The sequence below is a fragment of the Schistocerca gregaria genome, chromosome 10, assembly GCF_023897955.1.
Source record: "Schistocerca gregaria isolate iqSchGreg1 chromosome 10, iqSchGreg1.2, whole genome shotgun sequence".
Lineage (NCBI taxonomy): Eukaryota > Metazoa > Arthropoda > Insecta > Orthoptera > Acrididae > Schistocerca > Schistocerca gregaria.
The window spans coordinates 38873704-38893881 of NC_064929.1; the positions used below are offsets into that span (position 1 = coordinate 38873704).

At 47.7% G+C, this 20178-nt stretch overlaps 2 non-coding genes across 2 annotated transcripts; both read left to right on the forward strand.

The window, feature by feature from the left end:
- Positions 1 to 4661: 4661 nt before the first annotated feature.
- Trnaa-cgc (transfer RNA alanine (anticodon CGC)) lies at positions 4662 to 4734 on the forward strand. The gene has a single exon. It is a non-coding gene; the product is annotated as a tRNA-Ala (tRNA).
- An 8955-nt stretch (positions 4735 to 13689) lies between these two features.
- On the forward strand, positions 13690 to 13762 carry Trnaa-cgc (transfer RNA alanine (anticodon CGC)). Its single transcript has one exon. It is a non-coding gene; the product is annotated as a tRNA-Ala (tRNA).
- The last annotated feature ends 6416 nt before the right edge of the window (positions 13763 to 20178 follow it).

A 20178-nucleotide genomic window follows, 5' to 3' on the forward strand; every position in this document is an offset into this window, starting at 1 on the left:
TGTAAGTGTTGGTCGCGGCGAACCTAAAGGCACGCAAGATGTTGCAAAGCCAGCGTCACAGACTGATATGATGTATACTGACGTAAGGAGAGCAAGACGTAAGTGTGGTTACCGGCTGTTATCGAGGTGTCATCGAGTGCAGATCTGTCTTAGGTATCACGGCTTAACCTCATTGAAGTCTAGAGGGTGGACAACACGTTCGTCTTACTCAGAGCGGTGTCCGAACTCTATTTTCGACGTTATACGTGCCACTTTCAGTGTGGCCAACTACGATTCGATACAGAATGCACGAAACCTGAAGTACACCCTAACGGATACATAGAGAGTAGTGTTTGTCTGCTGAATAATGGGAGTGCAAGGGTCTGTGTCGTCTATATGGCTGTATGCAGCACCATTAGCCTTCGTGGGGGGGGGGGGGGGGGCGTAGCTCAGATGGTAGGGCGCTCGCTTAGTATGCGAGAGGTATTGGGATCAATACCCAGTGCCTCCAGAATTTTTAACACACCGACATGCGCACCTTGCCATGCAAGTGGAATAATTCTCAGCCTGCAGATGTGTCTAGGAAGATACAAGCGAATGATTAGCATCCACAATTGGCAAGCGTGCTGTTATTAGTGCGCGGGAAGCACCCTCCTCCCACGCCACCACTTTATTTAGAAACAGTACAAGTGTTCCCGTAAGATTCTCAAGCCTATGTCGGAAAGATCTGCCTTGCGCCGAGTTCACGTAAATCCCACTGCACATTCCTATTCTTTGCGTGCAGTCGGCTGCTACTGGTGTTGCTAGTTGTGACTGCTGATAACAGATGCCGTAGCAATCAATTCATGGAGTGAGTTGTATGTTTTGCGATAGTCTGTCTCTGACAAGCAAGCACAGGTTACATAGATGTGAACACAGGAAGCTAGCAGACCCTCGCTGCCTGCAGACACCGAGCAGCCACTCTAGGAGGGCGGCCTAAGCCGTAGGCGAAATGTGCTCATTCGCTTTGGCGCGACGTCGAACTATAAATAATGCTGTCACTAGCGTGAGCGTCGTGGAAAGTCGGAAAAGTCGGCTGCGTGGGTGAGTGCCAAGTTTGGGGAGCGTTTTGTAGTATGCGCAGTGCAATGGAGACGCGGAAACTTGTTGTGGCCCAGTGTTTTGCAGTTGGACGACAAGATTAGTACACAGTAGTAAAGAGCGAGGCACTGAGTTGGCATGAATAATGGAGAGCACAATGGGGCTCGAGATGTGTTTGTTACCTCAGGTGCTGTATGATTGTCGACAAGGAGTGAAAACGGAGCAATTTGTGACGGCTCTTTCAATTTAAGACGTTAAAAACAGACGTAATTTGCATTTGTAATACCAGAGCATCGAAACTACTTGGAACTTTTGTGTATATGAACGTGTCCGCGCCGTTGTACTCTGCTCCCTTCACCGCTACAAACCAACCAACCATCGTGTCCGTGCGCATCAGAGTCGCGAAGAATGGGGAATAGCGCAGTTTGGTCGTGCCTGGGGCGTAGCTCAGTTGGTAGAGCGTTCGCTTCGCATGTGAAAGGTGCAGGGTTCACGCCGCGGCGCCTCAATTTCTTGTGGTCAGTGCATTGTAAGTGTTGGTCGCGGCGAACCTACAGGCACGCAAGATGTTGCAAAGCCAGCGTCACAGACTGATATGATGTATACTGACGTAAGGAGAGCAAGATGTAAGTGTGGGGACCGGCTGTTATCGAGGTGTCATCGAGTGCAGATCTGTCTTAGGTATCACGGCTTAACCTCATTGAAGTCTAGAGGGTGGACAACACGTTCGTCTTACTCAGAGCGGTGTCCGAACTCTATTTTCGACGTTATACGTGCCACTTTCAGTGTGGCCAACTACGATTCGATACAGAATGCACGAAACCTGAAGTACACCCTAACGGATACATAGAGAGTAGTGTTTGTCTGCTGAATAATGGGAGTGCAAGGGTCTGTGTCGTCTATATGGCTGTATGCAGCACCATTAGCCTTCGTGGGGGGCGGGCGTAGCTCAGATGGTAGAGCGCTCGCTTAGTATGCGAGAGGTACTGGGATCAATACCCAGTGCCTCCAGAATTTTTAACACACCTACATGCGCACCTTGCCATGCAAGTGGAATAATTCTCAGCCTGCAGATGTGTCTAGGAAGATACAAGCGAATGATTAGCATCCACAATTGGCAAGCTTGCTGTTATTAGTGCGCGGGAAGCACCCTCCTCCCACGCCTACACTTTATTTAGAAACAGTACAAGTGTTCCCGTAAGATTCTCAAGCCTATGTCGGAAAGATCTGCCTTGCGCCGAGTTCACGTAAATCCCACTGCACATTCCTATTCTTTGCGTGCAGTCGGCTGCTACTGGTGTTGCTAGTTGTGACTGCTGATAACAGATGCCGTAGCAATCAATTCATGGAGTGAGTTGTATGTTTTGCGATAGTCTGTCTCTGACAAGCAAGCACAGGTTACATAGATGCGAACACAGGAAGCTAGCAGACCCTCGCTGCCTGCAGACACCGAGCAGCCACTCTAGGAGGGCGGCCTAAGCCGTAGGCGAAATGTGCTCATTCGCTTTGGCGCGACGTCGAATTATAAATAATGCTGTCACTAGCGTGAGCGTCGTGGAAAGTCGGAAAAGTCGGCTGCGTGGGTGAGAGCCAAGTTTGGGGAGCGTTTTGTAGTATGCGCAGTGCAATGGAGACGCGGAAACTTGTTGTGGCCCAGTGTTTTGCAGTTGGACGACAAGATTGGTACACAGTGGTAAAGAGCGAGGCACTGAGTTGGCATGAATAATGAAGTGCACAATGGGGCTCGAGATGTGTTTGTTACCTCAGGTGCTGTATGAATGTCGACAAGGAGTGAAAACGGAGCAATTTGTGACGGCTCTTTCAATTTAAGACGTTAAAAACCGACGGAATTTGCATTTGTAATACCAGAGCATCGAAACTACTTGGAACTTTTGTGTATATGAACGTGTCCGCGCCGTTGTACTCTGCTCCCTTCACCGCTACAAACCAACCAACCATCGTGTCCGTGCGCATCAGAGTCGCGAAGAATGGGGAATAGCGCAGTTTGGTCGTACCAGGGGCGTAGCTCAGTTGGTAGAGCGTTCGCTTCGCATGTGAAAGGTGCAGGGTTCAAGCCGCGGCGCCTCAATTTTTTGTGGTCAGTGCATTGTAAGTGTTGGTCGCGGCGAACCTAAAGGCACGCAAGATGTTGCAAAGCCAGCGTCACAGACTGATATGATGTATACTGACGTAAGGAGAGCAAGATGTAAGTGTGGTTACCGGCTGTTATCGAGGTGTCATCGAGTGCAGATCTGTCTTAGGTATCACGGCTTAACCTCATTGAAGTCTAGAGGGTGGACAACACGTTCGTCTTACTCAGAGCGGTGTCCGAACTCTATTTTCGACGTTATACGTGCCACTTTCATTGTGGCCAACTACGATTCGATACAGAATGCACGAAACCTGAAGTACACCCTAACGGATACATAGAGAGTAGTGTTTGTCTGCTGAATAATGGGAGTGCAATGGTCTGTGTCCTATATATGGCTGTATGTAGCACAATTAGTCTTCGGGCGGGCGTAGCTCAGATGGTAGAGCGCTCGCTTAGTATGCGAGAGGTACTGGGATCAATACCCAGTGCCTCCAGAACTTTTAACACACCTACATGCGCACCTTGCCATGCAAGTGGAATAATTCTCAGCCTGCAGATGTGTCTAGGAAGATACAAGCGAATGATTAGCATCCACAATTGGCAAGCGTGCTGTTATTAGTGCGCGGGAAGCACCCTCCTCCCACGCCTACACTTTATTTAGAAACAGTACAAGTGTTCCCGTAAGATTCTCAAGCCTATGTCGGAAAGATCTGCCTTGCGCCGAGTTCACGTAAATCCCACTGCACATTCCTATTCTTTGCGTGCAGTCGGCTGCTACTGGTGTTGCTAGTTGTGACTGCTGATAACAGATGCCGTAGCAATCAATTCATGGAGTGAGTTGTATGTTTTGCGATAGTCTGTCTCTGACAAGCAAGCACAGGTTACATAGATGCGAACACAGGAAGCTAGCAGACCCTCGCTGCCTGCAGACACCGAGCAGCCACTCTAGGAGGGCGGCCTAAGCCGTAGGCGAAATGTGCTCATTCGCTTTGGCGCGACGTCGAACTATAAATAATGCTGTCACTAGAGTGAGCGTTGCGTGAGCGTCGTGGAAAGTCGGAAAAGTCGGCTGCGTGGGTGAGAGCCAAGTTTGGGGAGCGTTTTTTAGTATGCGCAGTGCAATGGAGATGCGGAAACTTGTTGTGGCCCAGTGTTTTGCAGTTGGACGACAAGATTGGTACACAGTGGTAAAGAGCGAAGCACTGAGTTGGCATGAATAATGAAGTGCACAATGGGGCTCGAGATGTGTTTGTTACCTCAGGTGCTGTATGATTGTCGACAAGGAGTTAAAACGGAGCAATTTGTGACGGCTCTTTCAATTTAAGACGTTAAAAACAGACGGAATTTGCATTTGTAATACCAGAGCATCGAAACTACTTGGAACTTTTGTGTATATGAACGTGTCCGCGCCTTTGTACTCTGCTCCCTTCACCGCTACAAACCAACCAACCATCGTGTCCGTGCGCATCAGAGTCGCGAAGAATGGGGAATAGCGCAGTTTGGTCGTGCCTGGGGCGTAGCTCAGTTGGTAGAGCGTTCGCTTCGCATGTGAAAGGTGCAGGGTTCAAGCCGCGGCGCCTCAATTTTTTGTGGTCAGTGCATTGTAAGTGTTGGTCGCGGCGAACCTAAAGGCACGCAAGATGTTGCAAAGCCAGCGTCACAGACTGATATGATGAATACTGACGTAAGGAGAGCAAGATGTAAGTGTGGGGACCGGCTGTTATCGAGGTGTCATCGAGTGCAGATCTGTCTTAGGTATCACGGCTTAACCTCATTGAAGTCTAGAGGGTGGACAACACGTTCGTCTTACTCAGAGCGGTGTCCGAACTCTATTTTCAACGTTATACGTGCCACTTTCATTGTGGCCAACTACGATTCGATACAGAATGCACGAAACCTGAAGTACACCCTAATGGATACATAGAGAGTAGTGTTTGTCTGCTGAATAATGGGAGTGCAAGGGTCTGTGTCGTCTATATGGCTGTATGCAGCACCATTAGTCTTCGTGGGGGGCGGGCATAGCTCAGATGGTAGAGCGCTTGCTTAGTATTCGAGAAGTACTGGGATCAATACCCAGTGCCTCCAGAATTTTTAACACACCTACATGCGCACCTTGCCATGCAAGTGGAATAATTCTCAGCCTGCAGATTTGTGTAGGAAGATACAAGCGAATGATTAGCATCCACAATTGGCAAGCGTGCTGTTATTAGTGCGCGGGAAGCACCCTCCTCCCACGCCTACACTTTATATAGAAACAGTACAAGTGTTCCCGTAAGATTCTCAAGCCTATGTCGGAAAGATCTGCCTTGCGCCGAGTTCACGTAAATCCCACTGCACATTCCTATTCTTTGCGTGCAGTCGGCTGCTACTGGTGTTGCTAGTTGTGACTGCTGATAACAGAAGCCGTAGCAATCAATTCATGGAGTGAGTTGTATGTTTTGCGATAGTCTGTCTCTGACAAGCAAGCACAGGTTACATAGATGCGAACACAGGAAGCTAGCAGACCCTCGCTGCCTGCAGACACCGAGCAGCCACTCTAGGAGGGCGGCCTAAGCCGTAGGCGAAATGTGCTCATTCGCTTTGGCGCGACGTCGAATTATAAATAATGCTGTCACTAGCGTGAGCGTCGTGGAAAGTCGGAAAAGTCGGCTGCGTGGGTGAGAGCCAAGTTTGGGGAGCGTTTTGTAGTATGCGCAGTGCAATGGAGATGCGGAAACTTGTTGTGGCCCAGTGTTTTGCAGTTGGACGACAAGATTGGTACACAGTGGTAAAGAGCGAGGCACTGAGTTGGCATGAATAATGAAGTGCACAACGGGGCTCGAGATGTGTGTGTTACCTCAGGTGCTGTATGATTGTCGACAAGGAGTGAAAACGGAGCAATTTGTGACGGCTCTTTCAATTTAAGACGTTAAAAACAGACGGAATTTGCATTTGTAATACCAGAGCATCGTAACTACTTGGAACTTTTGTGTATATGAACGTGTCCGCGCCTTTGTACTCTGCTCCCTTCACCGCTACAAACCAACCAACCATCGTGTACGTGCGCATCAGAGTCGCAAAGAATGGGGAATAGCGCAGTTTGGTCGTGCCTGGGGCGTAGCTCAGTTGGCAGTTGCGAGTCAGCCGCCGAGCGGGACGGACGTGTGGCGGAGCTGGACGTCTGGCTGTAGTAAACACAGGCTGAGTCGCTGCCTTTGAGGTTAGTGGTGCTGCTAAGCCGCTATTCGTGTTGCACTTGTATTCATGAAGTTCTAGAATGAATAGGTCGAATTATTTGAGGAAAGACACAATCAAGTTTACTTTCGATCGAAATTTCGTTCGACCTAAAGCATTTGAAATTAAAGCATGGTTTATCGAAAAAGTATTGATTAACGGTGATGATGTTGTCGGAGTTTATCTCTCGTTTGTGACAAATGCTGTGTATCTGAAGATGAAAAGTCCAGAATTATGTAGTTCCATTGTGGATCGTTGCGGAGGTAGCGTGAAGTTTAATCATTCTGATGGGAATGTGAGTGACGTTGCTGTTAATCATGCTGGGTACGGGATTCGTACGATCAGAGTGTTTGAGCTCCCTTTTGCAATTCCGCCCGAAGAACTTAATGTTGCCCTTCGGCCTTATGGCAGAATTATTTCCAATGTGGCAGAAAGGTGGTCTGAAGCTCATATGTTTCCTGTCTTGAACGGCGTAAGGCAAATTAAGATTGAATTACAGAAGCATGTCCCCTCTTATCTTAATATTTGTGGGTATCGTGCTTTGATTATCTATGATGGGCAACCGCGGACTTGCGCTTTATGCAATTCCACGGAACACATTCGTGCAGAATGTTCACGGAGGCGTGTCCCGCAGTTACCGCGTGACGAGATGCCGAGTTCCGGCCCTGTTGTTGGTATGAAGTTGTCATACGCTGCCGCTGCTGACTTCCGCCGCCGAGGCGAGTCGGTGCCGCCTATGCGCGGGGAGCCTGCTGCCTCGCGGGCGGTTGTCGATGATACTCCGGCTTCAAGCTCTAGATTTGCGGATGGTCTGCCGATCAGCTCCGCGCCCCTCGAATCTATGCCGACGCCAACTTTTTCCAACTCTCCCAGTGTGGTTGCTCGTTCTTCCGCGGACTCGGCCGAAGATCCCCAAATACCCGCAACGGAGGTTTCCTTGCGTCGGCAGGATTCCCACCAACGTGAGGATATTGCCACTAGCTTCCGAGGAGTGGACGCTCCAGGCATCCACTCTGCGGGAACTATGAACGAAGATAGCAATCTGGACATTGGTTTCACGTTGGCGCCCACAGAAGACACTTACGTCAAGGAAACCACAACGAGCGATAGTGTCGAATTGGAGACTGGGTTGCTACCAGTGGGAGCCATGGAAAAAGATGCGCCTCCTTCTGCCGTTGTGGAATGCGATACGCGGACTTTTGTCCGAAAAAAGGAACAGGCGACGTCAGACGTATCATCCGGTACTTCTCCTGACAGGTCGCAAACTTCATCTCCTGCTGGATCGCCGAAGAGATCTTCGAAGAAAGACAAGAAGAGGAGATTGGCACACAAAGCAGCAGAGAGTTTAGCTCCTGCATTGCGGGAAAAGTTAAAACATTTAAGGGATAATGAACGACTACGAGAACAATGCCCAGTAGCACGAGTTAACGAGTGTACTGAAGCGGAGATGAGTCGTGCCGATGCAGATGATCTTCAACCACAACCTCGCGCACCGCTTGGCGTCGCAGGTTTGCAGACCGGCACTACTATGGATTTAGACCGAACTGTCTCAGGAAAAGGACTTGATTGGGCCGATGCCCAAGAAGATCGCACCGACCACGGAATGGAGATGGACCTGACACATGCTAGTGGCATTTAATTTTTTTTTTATGTCTATTTTTCTTTCTGACAGACAGAATGGAATGGTACAGACGTGACTCTGCATGGGGTGTACTTCATTAGCCAATTTCTTTTACCTGCACCTATGCCAACGGAACTGACATATAATGTGACCACGATCAATATAAATCGGATTCGCAGTGAAACGAAAGTCGCTTCTTTAAAAGATTTCCTTTACCAGTCGGATACTGATATAGCCCTCCTACAGGAATTTAATGTCCACAACTTTTATGTCCCAGGTTTTCAAGAGATTTTAAATATTGCACCGGAAGCCACATGTGGGACTGCGATCCTTGTCAAAGATGGTATTGATGTGAAGGATATCTGTCTGTTAGAAAATGGGAGGGGCATCAGTTGTAAAATTTTTACTACTACTGTTTTAAATGTATATGTCCCCTCTGGTAACAACGCTAGAGATGATAGGGCTAATTTTTTTAAGAACGATATGGTCTATTTACTTAAGGGGAATCCGGCGGAAGTTTTAATCGGTGGTGACTTTAATTGTGTACTTCACAAAAAGGATCAGCGACCAAATTTTAACTTCTCCAGGGAACTGGCGGCTTTGGTGACAAACATAAAGTGGACAGACGTGTGGGAAAGCAAATACCCCACGTTAGTCAAATTTACGTACATCAGTAGTCGCTCGCAAAGCAGAATAGACAGAATATACGTCACAGCAAACCTGGAAAATAAAATCAGTAGTATCGAAGTAATTCCCACTACCTTTTCGGACCATCTCGCAGTGAAATGTAGCATTCGGTTTCAGAAGCAAGGAACGTATTGGGGTGGCCCCTTATGGAAGCTGAATACCCATATGTTGTTCGAGGGTGCCCTATCAAGAACAGTAGCGGAGGTATGGCAGGCTGCTCTACGTATGCGCCATAAATACAGCTCTCGCCTTGCGTGGTGGACCTCATGTGCTAAAAAGAAATTGAGATCATCCCTAATAGCTTACGGGAGGGAGCGAGCGATGTGGTCTCGCAATACCGTTGAATTTTACTATACATGCTTAAGGGAACTATCAGCTCAGCAGATGACTGATGAGGTTTTCATTGAAATAAAGAAGATCAAGGCTCACCTCATAAGTCTCAAGCGACAACAGCTGGAGGGTTTAAAAATTAAATCTCGTGTCCCGACAACGGTGGAGGACGAAAACGCATCGCTGTACCACTTACTCGAACATGAAAGAAATAGAAGACGAGCGTTTATTGCTTGTCTTAGAGTGGGCGATAACCGGGTGCTGACGGAACACTCTGACATTTTAAATGCAGTTTATGGATTTTATCGTACGTTATATACTGATACCCGGTATAATCTAGACTGTGCGAACGATTTGCTACGAACTACAGGTATCGACAACGTTATCAATGACGAGGACAATGTGTCCCTTACCACTGCGATCACATGTGAGGAGGTGTTTGATATACTTAAATATTCGCCTACCCGTAAGTCCCCAGGGCCTGATGGCTTGCCTGTAGAGTTTTATTGTAAATTTTGGCCTCTCATCGGTAATCAATTCACAGAAGTAATAAATGAAGTGTTGCAAGGTGTTACTGTTCCACGCGAGTTCAAAGAAAGCGTAACTGTGCTAATACCAAAGGGAAGGAACGCGACAGTTAAAGATCTCAATCAATTGAGACCAATATGTTTGATGAACTCGGATTATAAAATAATTGCACGTGTACTGAAGGAAAGACTGAGACCTCTAATGGAGAAGATCATAGGTGACCACCAAACCTGTCTCTCGGGGCGGAATATTTTTAAAACTGTTTGTGAATATAGGGATGTCTCTGCAATTTTTGCAACGTCATCCTCACCAGGAGGCCTTGCCTTTATCGACTTCTCAAAGGCTTTTGACAGGGTCAACCACTTATTTTTGTTCAGAACGTTGACCTATGTGGGTTTTAGTCAACATTTTGTGCAAGTTTTAATTAACATTGTTGAAGGCATCCAAACACAAGTGTCTGTAAATGGGCATTTCACTCCACCCATTGAAATTCGCAACGGCGTCCCGCAGGGAAGTCCTTTGTCAATGCTCCTGTATGTTGTTGCACTGGAGCCTTTACTAAGGAGACTCGATGTCGATCTTGAGGGCATCACGATATCTGGCGTTAACAACGTCACCAATGCATATGCTGATGACGTTGGAGTGGTTATTCGTAGTAACGAAGATTTAGAGAAATTAACTACGAATATTCAGATCTTTTGTGAAGCTACAGGCGCTAGGGTTAACGAGGTGAAGAGTTCGTTTTTAAATCTTAAAGGTCTTCAAGATGTCCGTTTGGAATGGGCACGCTCCGTCGATCGTCACACCGCTCTGGGTGTCACCTTTTACCGATGTCCGCTTCAGACCATGACCTACAATTGGAAGAAAGTACTGGATACAATCAGAGGAGCCACAATACTCAATCAGATCAGACATCTGAACATTAAACAACGAATCAGAATAATTAATTGGTCCATTTTATCAAAAGCTATATATATAGGTCAAATATTGCCAGTTTCGAAACCCATTGCCAAACGTATAATGAGTATCATTTGCCGATTTATATGGACAGGGAATATTTTTAGAGTAGCAGTCGGTACAGTTACGTTACCTTCCGCTGAAGGTGGCCTAGGTTTAACAGATATATGGCGGAAGACTACGGCGTTATATATAAAGAGGACCCTACAAATTATAGAAAAACATCCACATAGTATTACAGCAAGGCTGTATCGACTCCTACAGCCAGAAAATTTACGTCCACCCATAAATATAGGCGGAATTAATTATAAATTGAAATATATTCGCCAGTTCTTTTTAGAGATTAGCTACATGGACAGTATTGTCCCGAATCCACAATCAAGGAATTGCAGGAAATTAATGGAACTCTTAACAACGAAAGAACATGTCAACAAAATGGAGTGCAGATATCCCGACAAAGACTGGAAAAGAATTTGGAGAAATATTAGTAATCGTGAACTGTCTTCCGACATTCAGGCAACCTGGTACCGAGTTGTTAATAACGTAGTTTCCACTAACGAAAAGTTGCACTCCATTGGTCTTAGTGACACGATTGTGTGCACCCGATGTGACGCAGTTGACACATTGATCCACCGCTTTCTCTGTGGCGGATACGCCGAAATATGGAGGGGACTCCAACGGCGGGTAGCCTTTATAACCAGAACTGTTAGTACTGAGATCAATGTTGAAAAATTACTCTTCCCCGATGGTGTTTTCTTCCCTGTCCAGAAAACCAATGCTGTGTTGTGGTTGTTTGGCAATTATGTACATTACGTTATATCTGAACACGGCAATGACCGTGTTTTAGAATACGAATTATACGAACGAGCAAAATATTATCAGATATGTACGCGCAGGGACCACAAAAAAACTTTTGGTAACATGTTACACATTCTGTTTCAGAGACAAGGGATTGGATAAACATCTTAATAGCCCTCGTCTACGAAAAATGTAGTCACAGGCCAAAGTAGGGGATCGGTGTTGAGGGTGAAGTACGGTGGGCACTTCGTGTGCCACAGGGCCGCTACGGTAGCCGTGAAGGCCTCGGACAGAACCCCGAAACGGCACTGCGGCTTCACACTTACTGCTGGATGAACGCCATATCTCCAGCAACTACTTTCATCTATGATGATTTTCCAGGATCTCGGTAATATCGGAAGGTGGTTTCGTTGCACACAATGCAGTGGAAGCTTCTTGCACGTGTTCCTCAGTTACAATCTTTTTATTTTTGTTTAATATTTTTCAGTATGAAGCAAGAGTGACAATTTATTAATTCCCAAGAAGCCTTAATTTTTCAATTTTCAGTTCTACGGAGGAGAAGCCTCACATGGCGAAGAAGCCAAACATCATTTCATTTCCTAACTGTCACAGTAAATTTGAAAAAAAAAAAACAGTCGATATAGCATAGAAGCTCGCCGAAGAAGGCATAAAAGGTGAGCGAATGGATGGGCTGTGTGGGGAGAAGGGAGGCCCAAGAACAAAAAAAAAAAAAAAAAAAAAAAAAAGTGGTAGAGCACTGGTCTAGTAAACCAGGGGTCGTGAGTTCCCATCCTCAGAGGAGGAAGACGCATTAAAAAAAAAAAAAAAAAAAAAAAAAAATGGTAGAGCGTTCGCTTCGCATGAGAAAGGTGCAGGGTTCAAGCCGCGGCGCCTCAATTTTTTGTGGTCAGTGCATTGTAAGTGTTGGTCGCGGCGAACCTAAAGGCACGCAAGATGTTGCAAAGCCAGCGTCACAGACTGATATGATGTATACTGACGTAAGGAGAGCAAGATGTAAGTGTGGGGACCGGCTGTTATCGAGGTGTCATCGACTGCAGATCTGTCTTAGGTATCACGGCTTAACCTCATTGAAGTCTAGAGGGTGGACAACACGTTCGTCTTACTCAGAGCGGTGTCCGAACTCTATTTTCAACGTTATACGAGCCACTTTCATTGTGGCCAACTACGATTTGATACAGAATGCACGAAACCTGAAATACACCCTAACGGATACATAGAGAGTAGTGTTTGTCTGCCGAATAATGGGAGTGCAAGGGTCTGTGTAGTCTATATGGCTGTATGTAGCACCATTAGTCTTCGTGGGGGGCGGGCGTAGCTCAGATGGTAGAGCGCTCGGTTAGTATGCGAGAGGTACTGGGATCAATACCCAGTGCCTCCAGAATTTTTAACACACCTACATGCGCACCTTGCCATGCAAGTGGAATAATTCTCAGCCTGCAGATGTGTCTAGGAAGATACAAGCGAATGATTAGCATCCACAATTGGCAAGCGTGCTGTTATTAGTGCGCGGGAAGCACCCTCCTCCCACGCCTACATTTAATTTAGAAACAGTGCAAGTGTTCCCGTAAGATTCTCAAGCCTATGTCGGAAAGATCTGCCTTGCGCCGAGTTCACGTAAATCCCACTGCACATTCCTATTCTTTGCGTGCAGTCGGCTGCTACTGGTGTTGCTAGTTGTGACTGCTGATAACAGATGCCGTAGCAATCAATTCATGGAGTGAGTTGTATGTTTTGCGATAGTCTGTCTCTGACAAGCAAGCACAGGTGACATAGGTGCGAACACAGGAAGCTAGCAGACCCTCGCTGCCTGCAGACACCGAGCAGCCACTCTAGGAGGGCGGCCTAAGCCGTAGGCGAAATGTGCTCATTCGCTTTGGCGCGACGTCGAACTGTAAATAATGCTGTCAGTAGCGTGAGCGTCGTGGAAATTCGGAAAAGTTGGCTGCGTGGGTGAGTGCCAAGTTTGGGGAGCGTTTTGTAGTATGCGCAGTGCAATGGAGACGCGGAAACTTGTTGTGGCCCAGTGTTTTGCAGTTGGACGACAAGATTGGTACACAGTGGTAAAGAGCGAGGCACTGAGTTGGCATGAATAATGAAGTGCACAATGGGGCTCGAGATGTGTTTGTTACCTCAGGTGCTGTATGATTGTCGACAAGGAGTGAAAACGGAGCAATTTGTGACGGCTCTTTCAATTTAAGACGTTAAAAACAGACGGAATTTGCATTTTTAATACCAGAGCATCGAAACTACTTGGAACTTTTGTGTATATGAACGTGTCCGCGCCTTTGCACTCTGGTCCCTTCACCGCTACAAACCAACCAACCATCGTGTCCGTGCGCATCAGAGTCGCAAAGAATGGGGAATAGCGCAGATTGGTAGTGCCTGGGGCGTAGCTCAGTTGGTAGAGCGTTCGCTTCGCATGTGAAAGGTGCAGGGTTCAAGCCGCGGCGCCTCAATTTTTTGTGGTCAGTGCATTGTAAGTGTTGGTCGCGGCGAACCTAAAGGCACGCAAGATGTTGCAAAGCCAGCGTCACAGACTGATATGATGTATACTGACGTAAGGAGAAAAAGATGTAAGTGTGGGGACCGGCTGTTATCGAGGTGTCATCGAGTGCAGATCTGTCTTAGGTATCACGGCTTAACCTCATTGAAGTCTAGAGGGTGGATAACACCTTCGTCTTACTCAGAGCGGTGTCCGAACTCTATTTTCGACGTTATACGTGCCACTTTCAGTGTGGCCAACTACGATTCGATACAGAATGCACGAAACCTGAAGTACACCCTAACGGATACATAGAGAGTAGTGTTTGTCTGCTGAATAATGGGAGTGCAAGGGTCTGTGTCGTCTATATGGCTGTATGTAGCGTGGGGGGCGGGCGTAGCTCAAATGGTAGAGCGCTCTCTTAGTATGCGAGAGGTACTGGGATCAATACCCAGTGCCTCCAGAATTTTTAACACACCTACATGCGCACCTTGCCATGCAAGTGGAATAATTCTCAGCCTGCAGATGTGTCTAGGAAGATACAAGCGAATGATTAGCATCCACAATTGGCAAGCGTGCTGTTATTAGTGCGCGGGAAGCCGAGTTCACGTAAATCCCACTGCACATTCCTATTCTTTGCGTGCAGTCGGCTGCTACTGGTGTTGCTAGTTGTGACTGCTGATAACAGATGCCGTAGCAATCAATTCATGGAGTGAGTTGTATGTTTTGCGATAGTCTGTCTCTGACAAGCAAGCACAGGCGACATAGGTGCGAACACAGGAAGCTAGCAGACCCTCGCTGCCTGCAGACACCGAGCAGCCACACTAGGAGGGCGGCCTAAGCCGTAGGCGAAATGTGCTCATTCGCTTTGGCGCGACGTCGAACTATAAATAATGCTGTCACTAGCGTGAGCGTTGCGTGAGCGTCGTGGAAAGTCAGAAAAGTCGGCTGCGTGGGTGAGTGCCAAGTTTGGGGAGCGTTTTTTAGTATGCGCAGTGCAATGGAGACGCGGAAACTTGTTGTGGCCCAGTGTTTTGCAGTTGGACGACAAGATTGTTACACAGTGGTAAAGAGCGAGGCACTGAGTTGGCATGAATAATGGAGTGCACAATGGGGCTCGAGATGTGTTTGTTACCTCAGGTGCTGTATGATTGTCGACAAGGAGTGAAAACGGAGCAATTTGTGACGGCTCTTTCAATTTAAGACGTTAAAAACAGACGGAATTTGCATTTGTAATACCAGACCATCGAAACTACTTGGAACTTTTGTGTATATGAACGTGTCCGCGCCTTTGTACTCTGCTCCCTTCACCGCTACAAATCAACCAACCATCGTGTCCGTACGCATCAGAGTCGCAAAGAATGGGGAATAGCGCAGATTGGTCGTGCATGTGGCGTAGCTCAGTTGGTAAAGCGTTCGCTTCGCATGTGAAAGGTGCAGGGTTCAAGCCGCGGCGCGTCAACTTTTTGTGGTCAGTGCATTGTAAGTGTTGGTCGCGGCGAACCTACAGGCACGCAAGATGTTGCAAAGCCAGTGTCACAGACTGATATGATGTATACTGACGTAAGGAGAGCAATATGTAAGTGTGGGGACGGGCTGTTATCGAGGTGTCATCGAGTGCAGATCTGTCTTAGGTATCACGGCTTAACCTCATTGAAGTCTAGAGGGTGGACAACACGTTCGTCTTACTCAGAGCGGTGTCCGAACTCTATTTTCAACGTTATACGTGCCACTTTCATTGTGGCCAACTACGATTCGATACAGAATGCACGAAACCTGAAATACACCCTAACGGATACATAGAGAGTAGTGTTTGTCTGCTGAATAATGGGAGTGCAAGGGTCTGTGTCGTCTATATGGCTGTATGTAGCACCATTAGTCTTCGTGGAGGGCGGGCGTAGCTCAGATGGTAGAGCGCTCGCTTAGTATGCGAGAGGTACTGGGATCAATACCCAGTGCCTCCAGAATTTTTAACACACCTACATGCGCACCTTGCCATGCAAGTGGAATAATTCTCAGCCTGCAGATGTGTCTAGGAAGATACAAGCGAATGATTAGCATCCACAATTGGCAAGCGTGCTGTTATTAGTGCGCGGGAAGCACCCTCCTCCCACGCCTACACTTAATTTAGAAACAGTAAAAGTGTTCCCGTAAGATTCTCAAGCCTATGTCGGAAAGATCTGCCTTGCGCCGAGTTCACGTAAATCCCACTGCACATTCCTATTCTTTGCGTGCAGTCGGCTGCTACTGGTGTTGCTAGTTGTGACTGCTGATAACAGATGCCGTAGCAATCAATTCATGGAGTGAGTTGTATGTTTTGCGATAGTCTGTCTCTGACAAGCAAGCACAGGTGACATACGTGCGAACACAGGAAGCTAGCAGACCCTCGCTGCCAGCAGACACCGAGCAGCCACACTAGGAGGGCGGCCTAAGCCGTAGGCGAAATGTGCTCATTCGCTTTGGCGCGACGTCGAACTATAAATAATGCTGTCACTAGCGTGAGCGTCGTGGAAAGTCGGAAAAGTCGGCTGCGTGGGTGAGTGCCAAGTTTGGGGAGCGTTTTGTAGTATGCGTAGTGCAATGGAGACGCGGAAACTTGTTGTGGCCCAGTGTTTTGCAGTTGGACGACAAGATTAGTACACAGTAGTAAAGGGCGATTCACTGAGTTGGCATGAATAATGGAGTGCACAATGGGGCTCGAGATGTGTTTGTTACCTCAGGTGCTGTATGATTGTCGACAAGGAGTGAAAACGGAGCAATTTGTGACGGCTCTTTCAATTTAAGACGTTAAAAACAGACGGAATTTGCGTTTGTAATACCAGAGCATCGAAACTACTTGGAACTTTTGTGTATATGAACGTGTCCGCGCCTTTGTACTCTGCTCCCTTCACCGCTACAAACCAACCAACCATCGGGTCCGTGCGCATCAGAGTCGCAAAGAATGGGGAATAGCGCAGTTTTGTCGTGCATGTGGCGTAGCTCAGTTGGTAGAGCGTTCGCATCGCATGTGAAAGGTGCAGGGTTCAAGCCGCGGCGCCTCCATTATTTGTGGTCAGTGCATGGTAAGTGTTGGTCGCGGCGAACCTAAAGGCACGCAAGATGTTGCAAAGCCAACGTCACAGACTGATATGATGTATACTGACGTAAGGAGAGCAAGATGTAAGTGTGGGGACCGGCTGTTATCGAGGTGTCATCGAGTGCAGATCTGTCTTAGGTATCACGGCTTAACCTCATTGAAGTCTAGAGGGTGGACAACACGTTCGTCTTACTCAGAGCGGTGTCCGAACTCTATTTTCAACGTTATACGTGCCACTTTCATTGTGGCCAACTACGATTCGATACAGAATGCACGAAACCAGTAATACACCCTAACGGATACATAGAGAGTAGTGTTTGTCTGCTGAATAATGGGAGTGCAAGGGTCTGTTTCGTCTATATGGCTGTATGTAGCACCATTGGTCTTCGTGGGGGGCGGGCGTAACTCAGATGGTAGAGCACTCGCTTAGTATGCGAGAGGTACTGGGATCAATACCCAGTGCCTCCAGAATTTTTAACACACCTACATGCGCACCTTGCCATGCAAGTGGAATAATTCTCAGCCTGCAGATGTGTCTAGGAAGATACAAGCGAATGATTAGCATCCACAATTGGCAAGCGTGCTGTTATTAGTGCGCGGGAAGCACCCTCCTCCCACGCCTACACTTAATTTAGAAACAGTACAAGTGTTCCCGTAAGATTCTCAAGCCTATGTCGGAAAGATCTGCCTTGCGCCGAGTTCACGTAAATCCCACTGCACTTTCCTATTCTTTGCGTGCAGTCGGCTGCTACTGGTGTTGCTAGTTGTGACTGCTGATAACAGATGCCGTAGTAATCAATTCATGGAGTGAGTTGTATGTTTTGCGATAGTCTGTCTCTGACAAGCAAGCACAGGTGACATAGGTGCGAACACAGGAAGCTAGCAGACCCTCGCTGCCTGCAGACACCGAGCAGCCACACTAGGAGGGCGGCCTAAGCCGTAGGCGAAATGTGCTCATTCGCTTTGGCGCGACGTCGAACTATAAATAATGCTGTCACTAGCGTGAGCGTCGTGGAAAGTCGGAAAAGTCGGCTGCGTGGGTGAGTGCCAAGTTTGGGGAGCGTTTTGTAGAATGCGCAGTGCAATGGAGACGCGGAAACTTGTTGTGGCCCAGTGTTTTGCAGTTGGACGACAAGATTGTTACACAGTGGTAAAGAGCGAGGCACTGAGTTGGCATGAATAATGGAGTGCACAATGGGGCTCGAGATGTGTTTGTTACCTCAGGTGCTGTATGATTGTCGACAAGGAGTGAAAACGGAGCAATTTGTGACGGCTCTTTCAATTTAAGACGTTAAAAACAGACGGAATTTGCATTTGTAATACCAGAGCATCGAAACTACTTGGAACTTTTGTGTATATGAACGTGTCCGCGCCTTTGTACTCTGCTCCCTTCACCGCTACAAACCAACCAACCATCGTGTCCGTACGCATCAGAGTCGCAAAGAATGGGGAATAGCGCAGTTTGGTCGTGCATGTGGCGTAGCTCAGTTGGTAGAGCGTTCGCTTCGCATGTGAAAGGTGCAGGGTTCAAGCCGCGGCGCCTCAATTTTTTGTGGTCAGTGCATTGTAAGTGTTGGTCGCGGCAAACCTAAAGGCTCGCAAGATGTTGCAAAGCCAGCGTCACAGACTGATATGATGTATACTGACGTAAGGAGAGCAAGATCTAAGTGTGGGGACCGGCTGTTATCGAGGTGTCATCGAGTGCAGATCTGTCTTAGGTATCACGGCTTAACCTCATTGAAGTCTAGAGGGTGGACAACACGTTCGTCTTACTCAGAGCGGTGTCCGAACTCTATTTTCGACGTTATACGTGCCACTTTCATTGTGGCCAACTACGATTCGATACAGAATGCACGAAACCTGAAAGACACCCTAACGGATACATAGAGAGTAGTGTTTGTCTGCTGAATAATGGGAGTGCAAGGGTCTGTGTCGTCTATATGGCTGTATGTAGCACCATTAGTCTTCGTGGTGGGCGGGCGTAACTCAGATGGTAGAGCGCTCGCTTAGTATGCGAGAGGTACTGGGATCAATACCCAGTGCATCCAGAATTTTTAACACACCTACATGCGCACCTTGCCATGCAAGTGGAATAATTCTCAGCCTGCAGATGTGTCTAGGAAGATACAAGCGAATGATTAGCATCCACAATTGGCAAGCGTGCTGTTATTAGTGCGCGGGAAGCACCCTCCTCCCACGCCACCACTTAATTTAGAAACAGTACAAGTGTTCCCGTAAGATTCTCAAGCCTATGTCGGAAAGATCTGCCTTGCGCCGAGTTCACGTAAATCCCACTGCACATTCCTATTCTTTGCGTGCAGTCGGCTGCTACTGGTGTTGCTAGTTGTGACTGCTGATAACAGATGCCGTAGCAATCAATTCATGGAGTGTGTTGTATGTTTTGCGATAGTCTGTCTCTGACAAGCAAGCACGGGTGACATAGGTGCGAACACAGGAAGCTAGCAGACCCTCGCTGCCTGCAGACACCGAGCAGCCACACTAGGAGGGCGGCCTAAGCCGTAGGCGAAATGTGCTCATTCGCTTTGGCGCGACGTCGAACTATAAATAATGCTGTCACTAGCGTGAGCGTTGCGTGAGCGTCGTGGAAAGTCGGAAAAGTCGGCTGCGTGGGTGAGTGCCAAGTTTGGGGAGCGTTTTGTAGTATGCGCAGTGCAATGGAGACGCGGAAACTTGTTGTGGCCCAGTCTTTTGCAGTTGGACGACAAGATTGGTACACAGTAGTAAAGAGCGAGGCACTGAGTTGGCATGAATAATGGAGTGCACAATGGGGCTCGAGATGTGTTTGTTACCTCAGGTGCTGTATGATTGTCGACAAGGAGTGAAAACGGAGCAATTTGTGACGGCTCTTTCAATTTAAGACGTTAAAAACAGACGGAATTTGCATTTGTAATACCAGAGCATCGAAACTACTTGGAACTTTTGTGTATATGAACGTGTCCGCGCCTTTGTACTCTGCTCCCTTCACCGCTACAAACCAACCAACCATCGTGTCCGTGCGCATCAGAGTCGCAAAGAATGGGGAATAGCGCAGTTTTGTCGTGCATGTGGCGTAGCTCAGTTGGTAGAGCGTTCGGTTCGCATGTGAAAGGTGCAGGGTTCAAGCCGCGGCGCCTCCATTATTTGTGGTCAGTGCATGGTAAGTGTTGGTCGCGGCGAACCTAAAGGCACGCAAGATGTTGCAAAGCCAGCGTCACAGACTGATATGATGTATACTGACGTAAGGAGAGCAAAATGTAAGTGTGGGGACCGGCTGTTATCGAGGTGTCATCGAGTGCAGATCTGTCTTAGGTATC